Here is a 7,391-nt window from a genome sequence, read left to right on the forward strand (position 1 = left end):
AGAGAGAGAGAGAGAGAGAGAGAGAGAGAGAGAGAGAGTTTTCAGCCTGTTCCAAAGACTTAGTTGTTCTAAATGTGAGGTGCTACAGCATTGTTATAATTCTTCTGTGTTAGAAAAGTTATTAATACCTGGTAAGACATGTTGTTTCAGCATCTTTTCAAGACTATTCTGCTCTCTCTACTATAGGACATTGACCTTTTGTTTGTTTTAAAACCTGTATAAAGTGTGGCAGGTGTATAAATTACAATAAATATCAGTCTGTTGTTTGGCCACTTATCTGCTCTCAGAAAAATAATTAAAGTGAAGTAAGCCAATCCCAAAACACCAAAGGCTGAATTTTCTTTCTGATAAGTGGATGCTGATTCATAGTGGGGAGGTAGGAGGCATGGGGAAAATAAAGGAACTTTGATTGAGCAAAAGGGAGGGAGGTTAGGTGTTGGTACATGGGGTCAGGAAAGATGGATAGATGGATGAGATAGACCTGTATGACTGCACATAAAATGTGATACTCCATGGTGTACAACCATAGAAATGTAAAGTTGTTCTGCAATTGTGTACGATGAATCAAAATGCATTCTGCTGTCATATATACCTAATTAAAATAAATAAATTAATAAAAAAATTTTAAAAATAAAAAGAGGTAAAAAAAATCGATTAGTCCTATAAAACTACAAAAAAATCACGTTATCAATACACAATAATTTAATTGTTTTTCTAGAACACCCATTTTTGAGGACATATTCTACCCGTTAGAGTAAAAATGGACTGCATATAGTCCTGGAGCTGAGAAATAGCTTTAATATTTGGTAAAAATTGGAAGTCCACAGCTCTCTTGTCAAGCTTATTCTGCTCCTGAAATGCCTAATTTCTCCTTCTCTGTGTTGAAGTTCTCACCTTCTTGGTGTCTGGGCTTCCACAGCTTCTTCTCAAAGCATCGGGTAGATGTTCAGGGCTTTTCACATCACTGATATCCATTTTCACAAAAGGTGGCAATGACAAATGTTGGTGCATTGACTGTCGTTTTTCCCATAGCTCAACAGCATTTGGGGATGATATCCAGACATTTTGCAAAGGCTGATCACTTGGGTACCACCATTCTAGTCACCACCAACTGGTTTTGTGAAAGTAGAATCTTCTCCTCTTCCTTCTCCCACCCCACCAGTCCTGGTTTAGTGGCTAAGCACAGCTTCTTTTGCACATGGCACATGCACACAGATAAGGAATATCCCCCCGTTGTTCTGATGAGGACAGTGTTTCTGCTCTGCATGGAGGCTTCCCCTTCTTGGGCTTTTTAGTCTGACAGTCACCCTTCATAACCCTGCCACTAACATCAGTCTTCTGGGTTTCAGGTTTCTTCCCCTTGGTGTCTGATTTCTCAGCTGTTTCTTCTGCCATCTTGCAAGAAGGGGAAAGCCAATTTCATAGATTTTTATGCTTATGTTTATTATGCCTTTCCATCTGCTTCCTTTTGAAGCTTGCTTTTCTTTCTCTAATTTCCTGAAGTGGGAGCTTGAATTTCAATTTTCAGGGTTTTTTTTCTTTCCCAGTATGTTAATTTACTACTAGAAAAAAATTCTTTTTGCATTATATCAACACTATTCTGTATATTATAATGTGTTCTACTTTCAATAAATTTCAATATTTTTTAAAAAATTTCCCCTTGAGATTTTGCCTCTGACCAATGGCTTATTTAGTGCTATGGTCTGGATAGGAAATGTCCCCCAAAAGTTCCTGTGTGAGTGCAGAAATAATCAGAGGTGAAATGATTAGATTATGATAACCGGGTCATCATCAGCCTCTCCTGGCTTGAATGGAATAACTGGGTGGTAAATGTAGGTAGGTAGGTGGGACATGGCTGGAGGAGGTGAGTCACTGGAGATGAGCCCTGGAAGGGCCCATGTTTTCTGCAGCTCCGTTCTCTCTGTGTGTGTTTTCTAGCCAACAGGAGATGAGAAGTGCTTTTCAGCTACTGCCTTTTCACCATAATGTTCTGCCTCAATGTGGGCCCAGGGTTATTGGAGTCAGCCCACTACAGACTAAACCTCTGAAACTTTGAGTTGAAATAAACTTTTCCTCCTCAAAGTTGTTCTTGTCAGGTATTTTGTTCACAGTAAATGGAAAACTAACACCCTTAAAAAATGTTCTTAGTTTTCAAGTGTCTCAAGAGGATGTTCAGAAGAATATTTTGATCATGCTGGGAACTTAGAGGACAATGTTGAAAGTAACCATGGGATTATCCTTTACTGACTTTTTGGAATCAGGCTCTTTTAAGAAGAACTTGGTATACCCAGGATTAAATAAATTTACTGATATAATGAACTCTCTTGTAAAGAATTAAGTTACAAAGGTCTGATTCAATATGGTAGATTGACCACAGACTCCTGTATTTAATGTTAGAGACTTATAAACACAATATATACAAGAGAAAAGTGAAAAACAACTTAGAAGCTGAAAGTCTAATGGATATAAGCAACATGAATTTAATGGACCAGAGAAAGCTGTAGCTTTAGCTAGCAGTGTTAGAACTTCTGAAGTAAGCTAGTCACCAGCAAAGCTCAGCAACTAGAAATGACAGTTACATTGATTTGGGGAACAAGTGGATCTGAAAAGAAGATTGTTCAAAACCAAAGATCCAATCCAGCTCAAACCAAAGATCCAATTCTAAGCCACTTGCAGTCGGGAGCTTTTGTGCAGAGAACAAAATCTTCAGCATAATATTTATTGTCTAGATTGGTTGAACACGAGGGACCACATGATGATGAAAGAAGCGGTGTCACGAAAAATATAGGAACATAAAGTAAAAAATCTAAGGTCAAGAAGCTGACTCTTCTAGTTGTGAATGGATAGCTAGTAGCCAGTTTCTTGTTCCCATCACATGGTGAGATTTTTCTCTATAAAACTGTTCATGATAAAGAAAATAAGTCTGTAGATTGACAATTTTAGTCCTTCCAGAAATAGCCCAGCCAGACCACACCATAAAGCTTAAACATTAACCAATCTGCCTTCATACACTCAAATCCTAATTGGCTTCCCAGCTTCTAAAGAGGAACAGGCAGCTAGCAGTCAAAAATTATGAGAGGAGATTCTCTAAACTAAAAGCATAGACAAAAATCAACAATAACAAAACAGAAACAGAACTGGAAAAAAACAGAATAAATGTTTTCATTAAAAGTAGAATTGAGATTGGCTTACTTGGCTTGGCCTGATATTCTCCAACTCTGTCCATTTCCCTGTAAATGCCATAATTTCATTCTTCTTTAAGGCCGAGTAATATTCCATTGTGTATATAAACCACAGCTTATTTATCCATTCATTTATTGAAGGGTATCTGGGTTAGTTTCACAGTTTAGCTATTGTGAATTGAGGTACAACCAGAGAAATGAAAAGTTGTGCTCCATTAGTGTAAAAAAATAAAATAAACATTTTTTTTAAAAAAGTATAACTGTGCCTTTTTCTCCACATCCTTACCAACACTTATTGTTGTTTGTATTCATAATAGCTGACATTCCGACTCCAGTGAGATGAAATCTTAGAGTAGTTTTGATTTGCATTTCTCTAATTGCTAGCAATGATGAACATTTTTTCATATATTTGTTGACTGATTGTATGTCATCTTCTAAGAAGTATCTGTTCAGGTTCTCCCCATTTATTGATTGTGTTATGTGTGGGGTATTTTTTTGTATGTGTTTATATACCCTAGAGATTAGCACTCTATCTGATGTGCGAGGGGAAAAAGTTTGCTCCCAAGATGTGGGCTCTCTATTCACCTCACAGATTATTTATTTTGCTGAGAAAAAAAAACTTTTTTAGCTTGAATCCATCCCATTTACTGATTTTTGGTTTTGATTCTTGCACTATAGGAGTCTTAAGGAAGTTGAGGCCTACTGCTAGTGGGACTGCAAATTGGTGCAGCCAATATGGAAAGCAGTATGGAGATTCCTTGGAAAATTGGGAATGGAACCACCATTTGACCCAACTGTCCCTCTCCTCGGTCTATACCCAAAGGACTTACAAACAGCATACTACAGGGACACAGCCACATCAATGTTTATAGCAGCGCAATTCACAATAGCTAAACTGTGGGACCAACCTAGATGCCCTTCAGTAGATGAATGGGTAAAAAAAAATGTGGCATATATACACAATGGAATATTACTCAGCAATAAAAGAGAATAAAATCATAGCATTTGCAGGTAAATGGATAGAGTTAGAGAAGATAATGCTAAGTGGAGTTAACCAATCCCAAAACACCAAATGCTGAATGTTTTCTCTGATATAAGGAGGCTGATTTGAAGGGAGATAGGGAGAGGGAGCATGGGAGGAATAGAAAAACTCTAGATAGGGCAGAGGGGTGGGAGGGAAAGAGAGGGGGCAGAAGGTTAGCAATGATGATGAAATGTGATGATCATTATTATCCAAAGTACATGTGTGAAGATATGAATGGTGTGAATATACTTTGTATACAACCAGAGACATGAAAAATTTGCACCCTGTATGTGTAATATGAAATATAATGCATTCCGCTATCATATATATATAGTATAATTGAAGAGAAATGAAAGGAAATTGTGTTACCTAATAACAGGAGATAATAAGATTAAGAGAATAAAAAGCAAGCCCTGAAAAATTACAAAATAAATAAGCAGAAGTTATTACAAGAGTTGTTGGAAGATAAATTTGAAAAAAAAAATCCCAGAAAAATAAAGAAATTTAAGCTACGAGAAAGCATGAATGAATCTGTTTTTCCTTGTAAACTTTATAGCTGTTGTACTTTTTAACTATATATGTAGTTTTTTAAAAATTAAGAGGATCAGGCAGGAAACCGGGGACTAACACAACCAGATTTGCAACGATTTTAGGAAACTGCACTCTTTCCTGGAAGAAATGAGGATGTAGCAGGCATGGGGTAGCTGACTGAGGCTTCAACCTGGACCTGTGTGCCAGGCCCTGAGTCTCCCTAAGCTGCACTGGTGAGGCTGGTTTTCAACTCAGCTTTGAAACTGTTGCTTGAGAGTGCTGTTTTCAGAAACTAGAGATAGCACAGTAAATGATGGGGCAGAAATATGGAAGAAGATTTGAAATTGTGATTAGAAAAGGCCAATAAAATAGAAGAGGACTGTCACACCTCTGTGATGGACTATGTCGCCACAGGTAGAAAAGGATTTCAGTATCCAAGATCAGTGAGTTTTTTATGGCCTTTAAGTCACCAGTGCATGCATTTTCATAGCTAGAGGATATGTAGTAACATGAAGGAAAGCTAATAAAGACATCCATATATATATATATATATATATCCATATATATATGCATACACACACATTTAAAGCATCCTTTTTGGTGAGTCATGAAACACATGACATGGACTACAGTTTAACTTCTTAAAACTGGCTACTGTCAAATTGATGCACAACATTTCTGAGCCGTGTCATCTGGTATGTGGATGCCATACATGTCTAACCACTTCCTCTATTACAGTTATTCATTCAACACACATTGGCGAACCACCATATGTTGTCAGGCACCGTGCGTCTTAACAGAGTTGCAAGGAAAATGACCAGATATGGCCTTTAGCTGCAGGGAGTTTTAATCTAAAGAGGGAAGTGGTAAGGATGAGCAGCATTTCTGAAAACATCAAGGTCACTGGAAAGCTGTGGCAAAGTCAAAATAACCAGTCCCTGAAAACTCAGAAGAGACTTCTTTGAGAAAGTGAAACCGAGACAATATCTAATGGGTTGATCAGATTTAATTAAGCAAATAGAGGGGTATTGAAAGATCACCCATCTGGCTAGAATGTAGACGGATAAAGGGAAAGTTAACTGACGGACATAGAACATCAGGCAGAAATTGGATTGTGCAGGACTAATAGGCCTAGTGATGATTAGGCATTTTATCCCAAAAGTAATGGGAAGATGTTAAAAGGTTTGAAGTAGAATCTCATCAGTGTTGAATCATGAAATTATCTCTTTGACTTTCTAAGGAAGAATACATTTGAAGGGAGGAAAAGTAGACTCAAGGAAGACAGGAGAGTTTTGCAATTTGTTAATTTGTTGTTGAATTTTTCTCTTCCTTATGTTTGGTTCTTTATATTTCCAGGAAACCCAGTCACGGAAATAATAGTTGGTAACTACTATGGTTTGAATGGTTTTTGTCCCCTCTGACACTCAAGTTGAAATTTGATTGCTCCTTGCAGTGATGTTGGGACATGGGGCCTAATGGAATGTTCAGGTTATGGGGAAGAGCCCTTAAGAAAAAATTGATGTCTTATTTGAAGGAAGGATTAGCTCTTGAGAGCATCTGCATACATTTTCCCTGTTCCAAAAGGGCACACTTGTTCTTTCACTTTCTGCTATGGATGCAAGTACCACAAAACACTCGTCAGATGCAGCTGCTTGATATTGGACTTCCCAATCTTCAGAACCATGAGCTAAGATAAACCACTTTTCTTTGTAAAGTTCCAAACCTCAGGTATTATGTGATAGTAACATTAAAAAATAATTTAAGACCCTATCAAAGGAGTAATAAATTAAAACAGGTTCTGGATGGTGTGTGTGTGTGTGTGTGTGTGTGTGTGTGTGTGTGTGTGTGTGTGTGTTGGTGGGGTAAGAGATCAGAAAAGGCAGGAAGATTGTCTTATTCTGGTGAAAAAGCTGAGTTCTCTCTAGTATCCTTTCCTTCTTCTCTTGTAATGTTTCCATCCCTCCTCCTGGATCTCTTTCCTGCAGTGCACACCAGGCTTGTCAGGAGAGCCTCGCAGCTGTGATGTTTTGTGTAAAGCACATTGTCACTTATCATAGAGTAGCCTAATTTCCATCATGAACCATCAGCCTTTCTCTTTTAAACTGTTATTATTTTAAACTTAAAAATGAATATGTAAACTGAGGTCAAAAGTTCTATGTTTTCATAAGAAAACGAATTTGGAAAGTAAAAGGCATGCCCTCATTTTCCCTGAGACAAACCTTCCTCTAAGTTAAAATGTAAAAATCGAATGATTTGGGGAAGTGAAGTTTAAAATAAGATCTCAAATTCCTTTATCAAATAATTCTATTTTTAAAAAAATCCTGCCTGAGCTGCTTAGAATATCGGAGAGTGTTACACAAAGAGAAAACTCTGTCTGTATCGACTCTATGGCATGATGGTTCAATCACTGTTCATTCACTCATTTCCCCAGTGAGCTATGGAGCAGCACTGTTCTAGGCGCCGAGACCTTTGATTTCAAGTGGCATCCATTCAGGGTAGGTAATGTAAATTGGCAATGATAACATAAATAGGTAGTCTATATGGCCATGGACAAATGTGGTTCAGGGACTAGAACAAAAGGGCATTCCACCAGCCCTGGAAGTGGTCCTAAGAGTAGAAATCGAGAAAGGAGAAAATTTCCTCTGAATGTGTAA

Source organism: Ictidomys tridecemlineatus, chromosome 6, assembly GCF_052094955.1.
Source record: "Ictidomys tridecemlineatus isolate mIctTri1 chromosome 6, mIctTri1.hap1, whole genome shotgun sequence".
Lineage (NCBI taxonomy): Eukaryota > Metazoa > Chordata > Mammalia > Rodentia > Sciuridae > Ictidomys > Ictidomys tridecemlineatus.